The 19,201-nt window shown below is 43.7% G+C and overlaps 1 protein-coding gene across 1 annotated transcript in view; it reads right to left on the reverse strand.

Annotated features, from left to right (window-relative positions):
* Positions 1-2,646, reverse strand: part of KCNG1 (potassium voltage-gated channel modifier subfamily G member 1) — a 166,959-nt gene extending 164,313 nt beyond the window's left edge. Inside the window, exon 1 of the mRNA XM_073580611.1 lies at positions 2,550-2,646. The gene's annotated coding sequence lies outside the window, so the exon portion shown is untranslated. The remainder of the gene's footprint in view (positions 1-2,549) is intronic.
* Positions 2,647-19,201: the final 16,555 nt, after the last annotated feature.

Here is a 19,201-nt window from a genome sequence, read left to right on the forward strand (position 1 = left end):
AGGATATATATTAATCCCAGTACTACAGTATACTATGCAATCCCAGGATAATCCAAGTACTTCATTATACATTATCAACTAAATCCCAGTACTTCAGTGTACAGTCCGAAGATTACATTATACATTCCCACTCCCAGTTTTTCCAGTACTCTTCTATACAATCCCTTTATGATCCCAGTACTCCATGATACAATCTCAGTATTACAGTATACAATTCCAGTGTGATCCCATTTTGCACTATGCAATCCCAGTATGACTCCCAGTACTTTACTTTACAATCCCAGTATTGAAATCTACAATCCCAGTAAAATCTCAGAATTGCACTGTAGGCATCTAGTACTTCACTATACAATCCCAGTACTTTACTATTTGATTCAAGTATTACATTATATGATCCCAGTACTGCAATACACAATCCCAATACTTTACTATTTGATCCCAGTATTGCATATACAATCCCAGTATTCACTACACAATCCCAGTATAGCAATACACAATCCCAATACTTTACTATTTGATCCCAGTATTGCATTATGCGATCCCAGTATTCACTACAGAATCCCAGTATAGCAGTACACATTCCCAGTACTTTACTATTTGATCCCAAAATTGCACCATGTGATCCCAGTATTCACTATACAATCCCAGTATAGCAGTATACATTCCCAGTACTTTACTATTTGATCCCAGTATTGCATTATGCGAGCCCAGTATTCACTACACAGTCCCAGTATAGCAAAATTCAATCCCAGCACTTTACTATTTGATCCCAGTATTGCATTATGCGATCCCAGTATTCACTACAGAATCCCAGTATAGCAGTACACATTCCCAGTACTATACTATTTGATCCCAAAATTGCACCATGCGATCCCAGTATTCACTATACAATCCCAGTATAGCAGTATACATTCCCAGTACTTTACTATTTGATCCCAGTATTGCATTATGCGAGCCCAGTATTCACTACACAATCCCAGTATAGCAATATTCAATCCCAGCACTTTACTATTTGATCCCAGTATTGCATTATGCGATCCCAGTATTCACTACAGAATCCCAGTATAGCAGTACACATTCCCAGTACTTTACTATTTGATCCCAAAATTGCACCATGCGATCCCAGTATTCACTATACAATCCCAGTATAGCAGTATACATTCCCAGTACTTTACTATTTGATCCCAGTATTGCATTATGCGAGCCCAGTATTCACTACACAATCCCAGTATAGCAATATTCAATCCCAGCACTTTACTATTTGATCCCAGTATTGCATTATGCGAGCCCAGTATTCACTACAGAATCCCAGTATAGCAGTACACATTCCCAGTACTTTACTATTTGATCCAAAATTTGCACCATGCGATCCCAGTATTCACTACACAATCCCAGTATAGCAGTATACATTCCCAGTACTTTACTATTTGATCCCAAAATTGCACCATGCGATCCCAGTATTCACTATACAATCCCAGTATAGCAGTATACATTCCCAGTACTTTACTATTTGATCCCAGTATTCACTACACAATCCCAGTATAGCAGTATACATTCCCAGTACTTTACTATTTGATCCCAGTATTCACTACACAATCCCAGTACAGCAGTATACATTCCCAGTACTTTACTATTTGATCCCAGTATTCACTACACAATCCCAGTATAGCAATACACATTCCCAGTACTTTACTATTTGATCCCAGTATTCACTACACAATCCCAGTATAGCAATACACATTCCCAGTACTTTACTATTTGATCCCAGTATTCACTACACAATCCCAGTATAGCAATACACATTCCCAGTACTTTACTATTTGATCCCAGTATTCACTACACAATCCCAGTATAGCAATACACATTCCCAGTACTTTGCTATTTGATCCCAGTATTCACTACACAATCCCAGTATAGCAATACACATTCCCAGTACTTTACTATTTGATCCCAGTATTCACTACACAATCCCAGTATAGCAATACACAATCCCAGCACTTTACTATTTGATCCCAGTATTGCACTGTTTGTTCCTGGGACTTCTCTATACAATCCCAGTATGATCCCGGGGCTTCACTGCCAAATCTCCCAGTCTCACACCTTTGAATCTCTCTGGCAAGACATAGGAGGCATCTGCTAGAGGTTTGCCCAGTGATTTGATGCCATATCGGATGAGCTGTCTGTAAGTTTCCCATCTGTTTGGTGGGGCGCCATTCTCACCATTTCGCCCTTTAGAATCACACTACAAGTGTTCCTGCTTTGAGGACAAAGTCACCTTCCGGCGGCGCTACAGAGACAGATCGCCGTGGATTGCACAGCCACAACCTGTCCCTGGCACCGCACAGCTGCTAGGTGCCAACTTGGCACTAAAGTTCCCAGACCACCCTGCCAGCCCCCATGTCCCTGCCCCTCATTTGTGCATAAGTTGATGCCCTCCAACCACCTGCATTTAGAGCCTGGCATCCCATGGTACCGCTAATCTGGGCTGCTCCTTGCCCCAAGTGCAGGCGATCTCCACCAGAGCAACACGTGTCCACAGCCGAACTTACTTCTCAGGACTGGCAGCTCCCGATGCCAGCGGCTGCACACATTGCCCGTGCGCCCAGTGCAGGTGGTTACAGGGAAAGCGATGCTAGCAGTGCCGGAGCCAGTGCTCAGTGAGGCTGAGGAGAGGGGGAGGCTCCATCATTGAGCTCCGAGGAGGGGCCTGAGCAGAAGAGAACTGCGAGGTGAGAAAAGTCCCCCAGCAAGAGAGAGGCTGATAGAACCGGGACTGTGCACATATGCCCTATATACTGTGTGTGCTCACTGACAGCTGCACTCACACTGCACTGACTAATGGTTATCACTCACACTGTGCTGAAGGATGGCTCTCACACTGCACTTGGCTGACTGATGGCTGTCACTCACACTGTCCTTACTGTTGGTTGTCACTCACACTGTCCTTACTGATGGTGGTCACTCACACTGTCCTTACTGATGGTGGTCACTCACACTGTCCTGACTGATGGTTATCACTCACACTGTGCTGAAGGATGGCTCTCACACTGCACTTGGCTGACTGATGGCTGTCACTCACACTGTCCTGACTGATGGTTATCACTCACACTGTGCTGAAGGATGGCTCTCACACTGCACTTGGCTGACTGATGGCTGTCACTCACACTGTCCTTACTGTTGGTTGTCACTCACACTGTCCTTACTGATGGTGGTCACTCACACTGTCCTTACTGATGGTGGTCACTCACACTGTCCTGACTGATGGCTGTCACTCATACTGTCCTGACTGATGGCTCTCACACTGCACTTGGCTGACTCATGGCTGTCACTCACACTGTCCTGACTGATGCCTGTCACTCACACTACACTGTGCTGATTGATAGCTGTCACTCAAATTGTGCTGACTGATGACTGTCACTCACTGTGCTAACTGATGGTTGTCACTACACTGGGCTGACTGATGGCTGTCACATTGCACTGCACAACTAATAGCTGTCATTCATGCTGCACTGTACTGACTGTCACTCACTTTGCGCTGAATGATGACTGTCACTCACACTGCACTACGCTAATTGAAGGCTGTCACTGCACTGGCCTGACTGATGTGTGCCACTCGCACTGCACTGACTGATAGCTGTCACACTGCACTGAGCTGACTGATAGGTCACTCACACTGTGCTGACTGATGGCTGTCACGTTGTGCTGACTGATGTCTCATGCTCCTACTGCGTTGATGGATGACTGTCCTTGTCATTGCAGTGATTATGGCTATTAGCACTGCAGTTAGTGATCACTGTCACTGACACTGTGCTGACTGATATCTGTCACTCACATTTTGCTGACTGATGGTTGTCACTCGTGCTGCATTGACTGCTGTAATTGTCATTGCAGCAACTGATGGCTGTCACTCACATTGTGCTGACTGATGACTGTTTTTGCTATTGCAGTGACTGATGGCTGTTAATACCACTGCACTTACATTGATGGCTGTCACACTGCTGATTGATGACTGAAGTGATTGTTACCTGTCAGTGTATTGATTCACAACTGCCAGACAACAACCCCATGTCTTCATTTCAAACAGCACATAACATCATCTGTATTTTACACCTGTTGCTGAATTTAGACTGAAGTCAGACTGAATGTGTCTGCTATTAATTTTCTGCTTCTTATTCAGTAAAGCACATTGACTTAGATGACCTGTTACAGGGAATCTGTCAGCACATTTGACCTATCTAAACTATTAATATGGGCATACAGACTATAAACTGCTGCGAACAGTACTCCCTGTGTGTCTCATATCAGATGCGTTGTTGTTGAGAAATAATCTTTTATCACTTTATATACATGACCTCTTCCAAGCTATGGGGACGATTGGGGCTGGAGGATAACGCTGCCCCCAGAGATTATTTTACATAAAGGAGGTGCTCCCAGTGTGAGACAAGTAACCAACACAGAACAGGAGAAATGGAATGTCTTCTTGCAAACACATTTTTGATTCTCTCTCAGCTCTGCTGTATTGCAACGATATTGCAGCCTTGTCTGCCTGTGAAATGGAAGCTGGAGCGGAGAGGAACCTGCAGATGTGTCAGTTATCAGGAGAGCAGAGAGCGACAATGTCACTTTACACTGGTAACTCCCCCTTATATTTAAAATAAGCTCTGGAGGCAGAGTTATCTTCCAGGCACCATCCGCCCAGAGCCTGGAAGTGGTCATTTATATAAAGTGATAAAAGATGATTTCTCAGGAACAATACAGCTGATATGAGACACACAGGGATGACTGTGTTCAGCAGTCTATATCCTCTATGCTCATATTAATAGATAGGTCAAATGTCGTGACAGATTCCCTTTAATTCTTTAATGATCACAAATCTGGATGAAATTTTAAAGCCCTTAGGCTAGGTTCACATTAGCGTTTGAGTCCACAGCGTATCATCCACATGAAAAAACGCATGTAAAACGCATGTTTACGCAGTGTTTTTTATCCGCATCATCTTACGCATGACGGCAAAAAATGCTGCGTGTGCATGCGTTTGTATGCGTTTTTGCATGGGTTTGCATTGTTTATGCGCATGTGTTCGATATTTCCAATGCATGAAGAATTCCTTCCCCAACCCACAACTGAACTCTGGCTGGAAAATGCTGCAAAATTCCAGGATATTCGTAATTTTCCAAACTGTTTGGGGGCTGTGGATGGCAAACACATTCGGAGAAGGAAACCTGCTGGAAGTGGATCTAAGTATTTCAATTACAAAAAATATTTTTCTATTGTTCTCATGGTGATTGCAGATGCTGACTTTTGACTTGTCGCTGTGGACTTTGGCTCATTTGGACGAGGAAATGACTCACAGACTTTCAAAAACTCTGACATGGGCCAACGTCTGTATGGCAATGATTTCAATTTTCCACAGCCACGACCTCTTCCGAACACTGAAGGGCCGCCAATGCCGTTTGTTGTGGTTGGGGATGAGGCGTTTCAAATGTGTGCCAACCTCATAAACCCGTACTCAAGTCGGGACTTGAATCACACCAAAAGAATTTACAATTTCCGACCGACAAGGACACGAAGAAATATGGTGTGTGCCTTTGGATTGCTGGTATCTGAATGGCGCATTTTGGGAACAACCATCAATCTAAACACTGAGACAATTGATGAGGTTGTGAAAGCGTGTGTTCTGCATAATTATATCCTGGTGAAAGAGCGACTACAATTAGAACTTGACGAACCTGTTCATACCACATTGCAGGATTACCAAGATCACCCTCTGAGGACTACAGTGGAAGTTGCTCAAATGAGGGATACATTTGCTGCCTACTTTGTTTTGGATATTGGACGTGTGGCATGTCAAGGTGAAATGGTTTAAGCCCCTAAGTTAAATGGACCTGTAATGTTATGTACCTGTAACATGTACCTGTAATGTTATGTGCCTGTAATGTTATGTACCGGTAATGTTTGCTGACTTTAATACTAACACCTTCACTGTAACTTTAATAATAAACACCTTTACTGTAACACCCGTTAATACTTCACTCAACAATACACACATGTTTATCTGGTTTGGCTGTGAGAGAGAACTCGCACGAGTCTCTCGCATCAACACCCGACACTGTCGCCGGCACTCAGGACTGGAGCTGCGGCTGCATGTATTTCTATGGGAAGGAGAAACAGATGCTGTAATTACTTACTAAATGGGAAACTGCTGGGGAAATCAGACATGGAAAAAGACTTAGGCATCTTAGTCAATAAGAAGCTAAATTGGAGTGCCCAGTGTCAGGCAGCTGCCACCAAAGCAAATAGGGTCATGGGATGCATTAGAAGAGGTCTGGGGACACGAGATGAAAACATAATACTCCCTCTGTACAAATCACTCGTCAGACCACACTTGGAGTATTGGGTGCAATTTTGGACGCCGGTGCTCAAGAAAGACATTACTGAACTTGAAAGGGTTCAAAGGCGGGCTACTAAAATGATAAATGGAGTTGGTTCACTACAATACCCAGAAAGGTTATCAAAATTAGGTCTATTTACTCTAGAAAAGAGAAGACTTAGGGGAGACTTAATATATATGTACAAGTATATCAGAGGGCATTACAGAGATCTCTCCAATGAACTGTTTGTACCAAAGACTGTGACAAGAACAAGGGGGCATTCTCTTCGTTTGGAGGAAAGACAATTTCTGCACCAGCATAGAAGAGGGTTCTTCACGGTAAGAGCAGTGAGGCTCTGGAATTCTCTTCCTGAGGAAGTGGGGAAAGAAAGGAATGGATGCTTTTCTTGTGAGTAACAGTATAGAAGGTTACGAATAACAGAATATTATAGGTAGATGGTTGACCCAGCTTAGGGGAAGGAATTTTTTTCCCTATGGAGAAAATTGGCTTCTACTCTGTGGGTTTTTTGCCTTCCCCAGGATCAACAATGCAGAACAGCTGCACTAAAAATAGGTTGAACTAGATGGACATAAGGTCTTCCTTCAGCCTTCAAAACTATGTTACTATGTTACTATGACTCGATGCGAGTTCTCTCTCACAGCCAAACCAGATCTCACGCTTTGCACTGACGAGGGGCAGTACCCCAAAACAGTGTCTGCAAATTGAGATTCTGGCTTGGCTTTTATCCTAAGTTATGTAACAAGGCTCGTTAAAGGGTCGACATTGACTTTTAGGATTGCTACTTCCAATAGGTGGCACTAGAGTTCTAGTCCTCTTCCCCTCTGAAGAGACAATTTGCATAATTTCTCTCATCACACACGGTAGTATGATCCCGGCCTTACTCTGACATCTACCATTGGTGGAAAAGTCTGAAGACCCCCAAACACATTAGGTAGTCTACTGATACCATGATACCACTGAAATTTGTAGGTTGGGATGATTTTTTACCTAATTTGTATGGGCAGATTTAGGATTTAGGTACATGGCAATGTACATACAATGTACAGCAGGAGTGTAGCCATTAAGTGAAGCTTTTCCCTGAGAAGTAATGCTTTAATATCAGAGTACTCTGTGTAATACATTTTTTTCTGGTTTGTATAAAATTGAAAACATAATGAGGTACTATTGTTACACTTCTGTCCTGGTTATCCTTGACTCTGCTTCCTTCGCATGGGTCCACTGCTCCCTGCTGTGCTCTACATCAGGTTTTACATGTTGCCCAGAGTGGATTTATGACATAATCTCCCTAGACGTATTTAAGGTCCGTTTAGAACTTTGTCTTGGGAATGAGACACTAGACCTCTATGTTTGGTGTGCTCCACCTTGTGTGCATAGTGCTTACTGTGCATTATGGGCTTCCATAGACACCCACTGGTTTCCACTTCACCCATCCTGCTGCTCCTGAGATTCCTGAGTGTGCCCAATCCTTACTGCCCATGTGCCTTCCTGCTTGCTGCATCAATGCCTGGGGTCAATTTGCACACCCGGACCTGAGGCTTACAGGATCCACCTTACCTGCTGAGCCTAACAACAATGGACGTGTAAGCCCTGCCATGTACATGAAACCCTCAGAGGAGCTAAATATACCAGGTGTTAAAATGAAAATGACAACAGACATCATTCAATGCTACCAACCATCCCATGTAAGCCTCTTTTAGCTTTGGACAGTGGTGTAGATATACAGTGAAGAGGGGACCTGTTGGCTAGTGCTGGTTCACACTACTGTTAAGTGCTGCAGGGCTGTAGCAGTGGGTGAGGAATGCCTCGGCACACTACATAAAAATAGGGGTCCTGGCTGGGAGTGTGAACTTTAGGTGTGATGGCGAGACGCCTTTGCAGACCACGTGGTGCCATTGTTTTCCACTGGCTAGGATCAGGTTGTTGCAGGGTTCAGAGTTGCAGACCATAGCTCATAAATAAGCATATTTTTACTGAAAAATAAGTTGAGGTACTGTATATAGCAGATAGTAGGCATTCATCTTTGTGGATATTTCAGTTACAGTGGGGAAAATAAGTATTTGATCCCTTGCTGATGTTGTAAGTTTGCACACTGACAAAGACATGAATAGCCTAGAATTTTAAGGGTAATTTAATTTTAACATTGAGAGATAGAATATCAAAATTAAAACCCAGAAAATCACATTGTATAAATTATATAAATTTATTTGCATTTTGCAGTGAGAACTAAGTATTTGATCCCCTACCAAACATTAAGAGTTCTGGCTCCTACAGACCAGTTAGACACTCCTAATCAACTCGTTACCAGCATTACAGACCGCTGTCTTACATAGTCATCTTTGTAAGAGACCCCTGTCCACAGACTCAATCTGTTATGAATCCTGGAGTGGACCCACTGGATTGCGGTACCGACCAATCCCGGGTGAGTTGGACAGGTGGAACCGACCCCTATACGGGGACAGGCCTAGGAGGAAGGTATACTGCAATAGCTAGTGCCAAAGGGGCGGCTCGAAGATAACGAGGAGTATTGGGGTACTCACCAAGAACCAGACGGAGCAGAGAAGTCACACAGGGAAGAAGGCTGACCCAGTCATCCTGATGGACATTAGTATAGTGCCGAAAATAAGACGTCAGGACCTAGTTGACTTGTTCTACCTGGTCGTTAGTTTGAGGGTGATAGGCTGAGGAGAAATCCAAAGTTACCCTCATAAGTCAGCAGAGCACTCTCCAGAAGCGCAAAGTAAATTGTAAACCTCTATCAGATACTATATGTAGAGGGAAACCATGAAACTTGAAAATATGACAAACGAAGATATTTGCCAACTCTGGAGCAGATGATAAACTGGGTAGAGAAACAAAATGAGCCATTTTGGAAAAAGGGTCCACAACCACCAAAATAACCGTACAATCCGAGGAACATGGCAGGTCAGTAATAAAATCCATTACGATATGTTGCCAGGGGGCCGAAGGTACTGGAAAAGGGTGCAGAAGCCTGGAGGGAAGTTGCCTCGGAGTCTTGTTCTTGGCACAGGACGGGCAAAAAGCTGTAAAATTCTCCACATCTTGACGGAGGGACGGCCACCAGTAAAAGCGAGAGATGAGAGAAAGAGTTTTTTTGATTGCAACACAGCCAGCCAATTTAGAGGAATGGCATCAGCGAAGAATCCTGACCCTGTCATTCTCTGTAACGAAGGTCTTACTTGATAGTGGAGTAGTAAACCTGAGTGGAGCCACGGTAATTACCTCAGAGGGGTCAATGATGTGAGAAGGATCTTCCTCAGTATCCTCCAAATGGAAGGACCTGGAGAGAGCATGTGCCTTAGCGTTCTTGATGCCTGCCAGAAAATGGAGTTTGAAGTCAAACTGAGCGAAAAACAGAGACCATCTGGCTTGTCGAGGGTTAAGCCTTTGTGCGGACTGAATGTATGCCACATTCTTGTGGTCGGTGTAGACAGTAAAAGGATGTATGGCTCCTTCAAAAAGATACCACCACTCCTCCAATGCCAACTTAATGGCCAACAACTCCTTGTCCCCAATGGAATAGTTGCACTCTGAAGTGGAGAATGCTTTGGAGAAGAAACCGCAGGTGACTAATCAACCCGAAGAAGACTTCTGGGAGAGAACAGCACCAACCCCCATGGACGAGGCGTCCACTTCGAGAATGAATGGCTTGCTGGCCTCAGGATGATACAAAATAGGAGCCTCTGCAAACCTCCGCTACAAGGTTAAGAAGGCCTCCTCTGCCTCAGTTGACCAGACTTTGGGATTGGATCCCTTGTGGGTGAGAGATGATATTGGCTTAGTTAGGGATGAGAAATAAACTGTTGGTAATAGTTTGCAAAGCCATGAAAGCGTTGAATGGTCTTAATTCCCTGAGGTTGTGACCAGTTGAGAATGGCAGACACCTTTTCTGGATCCATCATGAAACCGGAATCACGGACACGTGGCAGCTGTCCCAGCGGGACAGACAGGTAAGCAGAATATACAGATATGGTGGAACTGACAGGCGGGTACCGGGTATACGGATAGAAGCTAGCACTGACGGTAATCGGTAGATTTTGGGTATGCAGGTGGAAGCTGGCTCCAGTGGAACTGGCGTAGTCCAGAGGTTCGGATGGCTAAGCGGCGGGACGAGACAGAACTGAAGTAGTCTGTACAAACGTAGTCTTGGACAGCCGAATAACAGGTCATTAATATTCTGCGGAAACACACAGTGTAAGCAAAGTACTAGATGGAATAATGCAGACGCGCAGACAGCAGACACAGAACTGGGACTAGCAACAGTAGATACTTGTTGCTCAGCGCCCTCTCTATGGTGGAGGGGACAGAAATAGCAATCAGCGCGCTGCCATTGGTTAATTACTCTTTTTGAGCAAACGCGCATGGCCTTAATCTCATACCAGGGGATGTGTTAGCCGCGCGCAAGGAAGCAGGGGAAGGAGCAGGACAGCAGGACTGAGAGCGACGGCCCCGCCGGGAGTCTGGCTGAGGTACAGCCCTCACAGCTTGAGGATCTCATTGAGGTACGGGCACAGATGTAACTAATGGGATAATGTATAGAGCCATGTAATGTAAAATCCTGAGTGACAACCTCCTTCCCTCCACCAGGACATTAAAAATGGGTCGTGGCTGGGTCTTCCAACAAGACAGTGACCCAAAACATATAGCCAAGGCAAGAAAGGAGTGGCTCAAAAAGAAGCACATTAAGGTCAGGGAGTGGCCTAGCCAGTCTCCAGACCTTAATCCCATAGAAAACTTATGGAAGAAGTTGAAGCTCCGAGTTGCCAAGCGACAGCCTCAAAATCTTAAGAGATGATCTGCAAAGAGGAATGGACCAAAATTCCTCCTGATATGTGCGCAAACCTCATCTCATCATCAACTACAAAAAAAAGTCTGACTGCTATGCTTGCCAACAAGGGTTTTGCCACCAAATATTAAGTTTTGTTTGCCAGAGGGATCAAATATTTATTTCTCACTGCAAAATGCAAATACTTTTATATAATTTATACAATGTGATTTTTTGGATTTTATTTTTGATATTCTATCTCTCAATGTTAAAATTAATCTACCCTTAAAATTATAGAATGTTCATGTCTTTGTCATTGGGCAAACTTACTAAATCAGCAAGGGATCAACTTATTTCACCCACTGTATAATATGGTACAAATTATCACATACTTCTTACTCTCTTCCTGGAGTCACTATAGCTTTCCACTTCGCTTAACTCTTCTGTCCCCACACAGCCCAGCACACTACCTGAAAGTCTCCTTGCCCAGAACAACAGCAATACAGTGCAGCAAGCAAGAGTCCTATACTTCCACCACTTCCATTCCGCATCTTACTCCCCTTAGGAGAATTTTCTAGTCAAAATGGCTGCTACTTAGCTTGTCTCTCTATTAACGGTTCTGTATCACAACACTGGACTTTTCTCTTTGTTTTGCTTATCTAGCCTCCATTCCATTACTCGACTGACAGACAACTCCATGCCGTCCCGCTAGACTTCCTGCCCCAGGCCCCGATTCTTCTTATTTTCCTCTCTTTTACTCTGAATCGACCCTGGACTGCTACTCTCTTTTCTGTAGGCTCTTACTATCCACTTGGTCATCTCTGCTTCTCAATCAGACCTGAGGTCTGCTACTGTTACAGACTCATCCATAGTGCCCATGCTAAGCCCCTCCCCCTTGGCTAGTGCAAACTGTTAGCTTCTTCTCTCCCTATAGGTTACCTAGAACACATCTCCATTACAACAATACAACAATATTAAGCTATGAACATGTCAAACACCATTATTTTACATATCGTCAAGGGGGAACGTGGTCTACACTTCCACCTCCTTACACTATCACACCCCTTGCTCCTTGGAGGAATCAGCCTTTGGTCTTTCCTTGAAAGGTCCCACAACCTTGTAAGTTAACATTTCATCTGTGCACCCCAAGATCTAGAATACTTATCACTCTACATATTCTTAGCCCTCATTCTGGTAGATATTTGAACCAAACAGGAAAATTAGTGGTGATTCCCGGGGGCTGGTACAAAATGAAGGTAAGTGCGCATGTTCTCTGAATCTTTATAACTTATTGTTTGGTTTGAATACGTTTCCTCCCACCGACGTGTGGGTCAGCGGTCGGAGCAGCAGCCCTTCATTCTTAAAAGTACGGAGTTGTGCCAGGTCACAACCAAGACAGATGAGCATATACAATCCTTTGCTCGATGTGTAGTATACTGAAGGTAACACACTTGGAGCACCTTATCTGTTTTTCATCCCAGGTAGATGTGATCCTTTTATCCCCTGAAATGGAAGCTGAGCTAAGGTAGAAAATAGTATGAAAGCCCAGTGCTGCGCTCCCCCCTGGCATTATGAATGTGCAGATCTCAGGCAGAATGCTAATCTATGAAACACTTTTACTTTTAAAGATGTCCACTAAATTTATTGCTCTGAGATTTCAGGCAGCGCCTGCAATGAGTTTTATTACATATTCCTGACATTTTATTATTCTCAATAATCCCGTCTGAAGATTTATGAAATTTTCCTCTGCTGGAGCAAAAAATACAGAGCGATTTTTGCACTATGGATGGTGTTTCAATTCATTGTTGCGATGCAGGGAGGCATTGAGAGATATTTACTAAAGGGGGGATAAAATAGTGACTGCTGAAACATTGTACCAACCGGAATTCAACAGACAGCATATGTGGTTAATGTAGATCACTATTCTGCTGCAATAACACTGTAGTTGGTGTGTTTTTAAAGGGGTTGAGTTTTCGAAGTTTAGATAATGTAATAAATAAATCATTTATTTAATAATTTTATTTAAAAAACTATATTGCCTTAACCGCAAAAACTCCAAGGTGCTGGTCACTAGGTGTTTCTCTTCTGTCTAGCTTGCTGTTCGCTGCCTGTTGTCAAGTATAATCCATCTCTAGCAGTAGTGACACAGCAGAGAAATTACAGGACAGATCCTATACTCTGCACTTACAGTATGTCTGCTAAACTGTATACAGATATAAGAGAAAGGTGGGCTTTCAGTTCAGGGACAGGCGTCAGTGGACAATTACAGTGGTTATGCATGCTGCAAAATGAGGGAAAGAAAGTTTCAGCAGCAATACTGCTGGCGAAATGCTGATGGGGAGCAGATACTGACAGACAGGGTTAGTGCTCATAACTGATTATATTGGATGAGTGCTATCCATGGTTTTCATGGATTGCACTTGTACCAATTATATTTTATGGGGCTGTGCACATGTTCAATTTTTTACCTTGGTCCGAGTAGTCAGGAAAAAATTTGAGACATCTGATTTTGATCCAGGTGTCGGATCAAGTCTATGGGTCCGTGAAAAACATTGGACCACACTCGGATGACATTTGAGTGCAGTCTGAGTTTCATGGACTGACAAAACAGAGAAGGTGCAGAAACTTTTATTTTTTCTATCCCCCTCCGAGAAAAACTGATGCAACTTTAATCAAACTCTGATCAGAATAATAATCTGTTTTTCTTGGCTGGAGAGAAAACAGTCATGTGCATGTAGCCAAAAGCAGTGTCTGGCAAGAAGCACGAGAGTCATAACAGTTCCTAAACATACTATTCTATTATGTGCACAAGAAGCAGTTTTAGAAGGGTTGTTCAGGATTTGAATAACATGTCCGCGTTCTTCCAAAAAAAGACCGCCACATTTGCCTGCAGGTGGTATTGTACTTTCATTCTAATAAAATGAAAGGGGCTTAGCTTAATTACACGCACAATCTATGAACTGACATGGCACAGTTTTTTTCACATCCTGGACAACTTCTTTAACTTCTTGTGTTGAGTGAGGGCAACATGACCATGGTTTTCTACAAGTTTTGTGTGAAATGACATGTACTTTTTAAGTTGATAGGCAGGTGCTACAATTTTCATTGTCAACAGGATGTGTCCTTGCACTCTGATACTGTCAGATATATATTTCTACATTTCCATTTAGAATAACAGGAGCGACACAATGTAGAATATAGATATTTACTGAAATAGACATGTCAGGAAAGGTGAACGATACTGCTTAAAGGCAATCTGACAGCAGGATTTCACCCACCAAACAATTTATGTAACTCTTTCAAAGCCAAGTTTAAAAATACTTTTACAATGCCAGTCCGTTCTTCTGTCACTGAGAAGTGTTAATTGATTTGCAGATGAGGCAGATGATCTGAAGCCTTGTCACTTCAGCTCTATTCCCAAACCAGCGCTGCCTCCTCCTACTTCACCAACAGCCTCTATGGTGTGTGACAGAAGGCAAAAGAGTTGCCTGTCAAGCAGAAGATTGAGTGGGAAATAGAGCTGGAGTGACAGAGGCTCTAGAAGTACAAATAGCACTTCAAGCTACATTTTCATATCAATTCACACTCTGATTTCTTAGTAATTGAGGAATGGACTGGTCATGTAAAGTTATTGCTGGACTTGTCTTTGAAAGGGCTGTATGCACGTATAAATAATTTGGGGGTGAAATAATAGTGTAAAACATAAAGCACCATGTTTAACTTAACTGCAACCTACATACAGCTTTGTCACAGTCTGTATGGGGCATCAGTCGCTCAATGTTTATATAGGTATAAAAGACTACTGCTTATTACTACAGCTATTTTTAAGTTCAATGTGTTAATTGGCCAATTAAAACAAAAAAGCTAAAAAATGTATCCACCTAACATATTGATTTTACTTTTTTTTTATTACAAACAAGCTGAACAAAAAAAATAGGAACGCGCAGCTGCTTTGGCTACGTGACATCAAGATCACAATGTTTTGCTGCAATATTGTAACTGATGAATGTGGTTGCATTACAACCAGCAAGACAACATGTCCGCACAGCGCCAAAAGTTAAAACCTGCTGGATTTTAAGACTACTACATTCTCTGTTATGAGTTGTGATCTAAGACTATGTGCACACGCTGTGGATTTTGCTGCAGATCCGCAGCATTTCTGGCCCTGCGGGTCCACAGCAGAATCTGTTGCATTGTACAGTACCATTTTACTCTATGTAAAATGGAAACCGCTGTGCACATGCTGCGGAATTTTGCGCGCGGTTTTGCTGCGGTTTCAAATCTGCAGAAAGAAATGACATGGCACTTCTTTTCTGCGGATTCCGCTGCGGTTCACCATCTCCTCCATTGTAGAGGTGATAAACCGCAGGGCTAAACCGCAGCCTAATCTGCATGTAAACCGCAGGTCTTTTGACCTGAAATTAAAACTACGTGTGCACATGGCCTTAGTGGATTGAGTTTGCAGTCTGGATGTTGCACCATTTGATTCATCGTGTAATCCTAGCCTAAATGAAAAGTTAAAAAAGTTAATGATAAAGATGGATTCTACCTTCGCTGACTATAGAGCTAAAGTGAGGACACATTTGGTTATTAGGAAGACACATTAATCACAAATACCTAATGTACATTCATTAGTAGAATTGCTCCTACTCCTTCGCTGAAAAGAAGCACTTCACCTTTTTTTTAAATGGTGTTTATTTCTTATGGAAGAACAGGGGTTAATAGGCCATGTTGGGAGCTCTAGGAGTCTGAGCTCTCAGCTGAGTTCAGTTAGCCACTCCCATCACCTTTATAATCGGTTCATGATTGAAACCCATGTCAGATCTAGCTTATGCTGCATGGCTTGGAGGAGAGGTATGTATATGAGGAATTTGTGATAATTCCGTTCCCTTCTCTTATTTTGGTTTATCCCCATCCTCTACTCCCCAATGCATTCCTCTGTTATATGTGAGTAAATATTTGTATGCCTGGTATTTTCATTTACCCTTGTTCGTTTTGACTTGTTCGTCCGGTTTGTGTACTGCAGTGCACGGTACCCTCCCATTCCCTGGGTGGGGGAAGAGAACAAACGAAGAGCTGATACAGGAAATAAGACAAGGGTGGTGGCCTCGGCAACTTATCCTTCAGTAGTATCCCAGGTAATAGGGCGAGTTAGGGCGGCCCCTAGTGTTAGGGACAGGGAAAGAGCACCTGATCCCTGGTCACTCAACAGCTGAGTCGTGACATGTACAAGTCGATCAGCATTTGTTTGTGATGCTATTCACTTGGGTTGACAAAACTGTGTGGGGACAAAGCAATCATTGATGTGGTTGCTTTGTCCCCATACAGTATATGTGTTGTCAGTAGTGCATCCCCTGATTACCCCGTTTGTTTTTGGCATCCTTTGAGATGTGCTGCCAACAACGATTTTTGTGTCGGCATAAACGATTCAATCAACTGACGAACAAGTTGATGAACAAAGGTGATAATAGTGAATGAGCGTTCTTATGAATGTAAAAGTCTATGAACACCTTTGCACATTTTTTTTGCATTGTTCATTTGCTTCCTATATGCAAATATAAGCAACTTTCTAAATAGTCTTTAAAAATTCCCTACCAATTTGCTGCTGCAGTTGTTTCAGTCCTTATATCTAGCTGAGTGATTTTCAAAAAAGTTATAAATTCATCAAAGCTCCTGCTACTGGTTCTGACAGTTGTCTCAGCTGTCCCCCTCTCTTCTAGCAGCCCAGAGAAAATAAATACCATATACACGCGTGTATAAGCTGACCCAAGTATAAGCCTAGGCACCTAATTTTACCATGAAAAACTGGGAAAACTTTGTCACCTAATCCCCATCCTTGTCTGCATGGTTCCTCATCCCCATCCTTGTCTGCATGGCTCCTTATTCCCATTCTTGTCTGCATGGCTCCTTATTCCCATCCTTGTCTGCATCACTCCTTATTCCCATTCTTGTCTGCATCGCACCTTACTCCCATTCTTGTCTGCATGTCTCCTTATGTCCATCCTTGTATGCATGGTTCCTCATCCCCATCCTGGTATGCATGGTTCTTCATCCCTATCCTGGTATGCTTGGTTCCTCATCCCTATCCTGATATGTATGGTTCCTCATCCCTATCCTTGTAGGTATGAGAAAAGCATGCAAAAAACCCATCCCTGCGCACCCTCTCAGCATCTTGTTTCTGTGCCAACAGCATCTGTGGCTGATTGATCACGTGTCCTCGCTCACTAAGGTAATGAATATTCACCTCTTTCCACGCCTATGGGAGAGGAGATAGGTGAATATTCATTACCTTAACGAGCGGGCACTCGAGATAAGCCAGCGACTTCTACTGACACTGTGCGCATTATAAGAGAAATGAGAATTCACTGCCAGTGCAGTGAATATTAATTTCTCTTTAGCAGCGGGCACAGGCATTAGCCGCAGCAGCCAGCTCCTGCCTCCTGTGACCTGCTGCTCTGCCGCTCCCCCTCCCCCGACGTCTTCTGGGACAATGACTTGTGTATAAGCCAACGGGGGAATATTCAGCAGAAAACAATGTGCTGGAAAAATCGGCTTATACATGAGTATAACTGGTAAATAAGGAGGGAAACATATAAGGAGGAAATAGGTTCAGGATGAACACTGTGCTACTATATGAGAGAATAAAAGAGCAGCACTTTGAGTACACACAGAACTGACATCCAGCCTTTAATACTATAAGGGACTGTCATGATCCAGCGTGGATCTGACAGTTTAAATGGATAAGTGAACTTTTATTCCTTTGGCTAGGTGCCAAAGTGATGTGATTGTCCCCAGTGGCCATTAGAATTATTACACATGGTGTCGTTCATTCTAAGTTGCCCCGGTGGTGGTGAATGGTAGTGCACTTTAGTTTCTTTGGTTTAGTGCACGTAATTATAAATCAGGTGTGAGGCTCTTTAAAAGAGTTCAGTTGGGTTTGATGACTGTTGGTGATATCGTGTGTTAGTCATTCAAAAGGAAGCCTGGGTGAAAGAAGGAGCTGAACATGAGTCCTGCGCAGCCCAACCAGAGGGGACGAGTGGCAGCTATGTGGTCTGCAGGAAGGGCTGGCATGGCGTGGTGGAGTCGCAGTTTACGGTGTCAGCAGGAGGTGCTTGCATGGCTTGGTGGAATGGCGACGATGGTGAGAGTTGCACTCAGCATGCTGCACTTGGTGGCTGAAACCTGGACTCAAGCATGCTGGACTTTTTGCCAGAAGCTGGACTCATCTTTGGGACTTTGTTTACTGGGCAGCTGCAACTGGTGGTGGACTCTGCTCCAAGGCTGCACTATGATGAAGGATCCAGTTATGGTGATGGATCCGGGTGGAGGAGAAGATGCACACAGGTGGTGGGCTTTGTTGCTAGGAGCGTATGCAACAGAGCAAAGCTAAGTGGTGTTTCCCCTGTATTGTCATTTTCCCTCATGTGTGTTTAGTGCAGTGGTGGGATTAGTTTCCGCACCGACTAATTCCCTAGTGAGGGTTTAGGTTCAGGGCGAGCTAGGGTTTTTAGGTTCCTGTGCGTCACCCGGTGCGGAACCGGCATAGGGAACGTTAGGAGTGCAGGGACACAGGCTCAGGGGAGTACAGGAGGTCTCCACTTCCCCATCCCCTATTGCAGGGCCCACCATTGTTAATGTTACCCAGGTTCCCCTTTATTACTTAAATTCGCCTTACTGGAGGTGGGGTTTCCAGACTACTTTATATATATGTGTAATATCTAAATTCGCCAGTTGGAGGCGGCGTATCCAGCTGCATGTGTTATTATTTAAATTCGCCCCACTGGAGGCGGTGTATCCAGGGTCACGTGTGTCATATGGGTTCGCCTTGCGGTACTCGCTGCATCCAGACACACGTGACCGTGACAGGGACATTCTGATAAAATTAAAATTCTGAAACACTAGCTTGGCCCGTGCAAAATTTTCGCACATTGGTCGTCGGGGGGTGCAGGCAATTTCAGCAAAAGCAAGCTGGTCAAATGTAAATGTATTTCATGAGCTGATGAACACAGACAGGTATTTATAT

The sequence above is a fragment of the Dendrobates tinctorius genome, unplaced genomic scaffold (assembly GCF_039654945.1).
Source record: "Dendrobates tinctorius isolate UK_male_01 unplaced genomic scaffold, ASM3965494v1 ptg000065l, whole genome shotgun sequence".
NCBI classification, from domain to species: domain Eukaryota; kingdom Metazoa; phylum Chordata; class Amphibia; order Anura; family Dendrobatidae; genus Dendrobates; species Dendrobates tinctorius.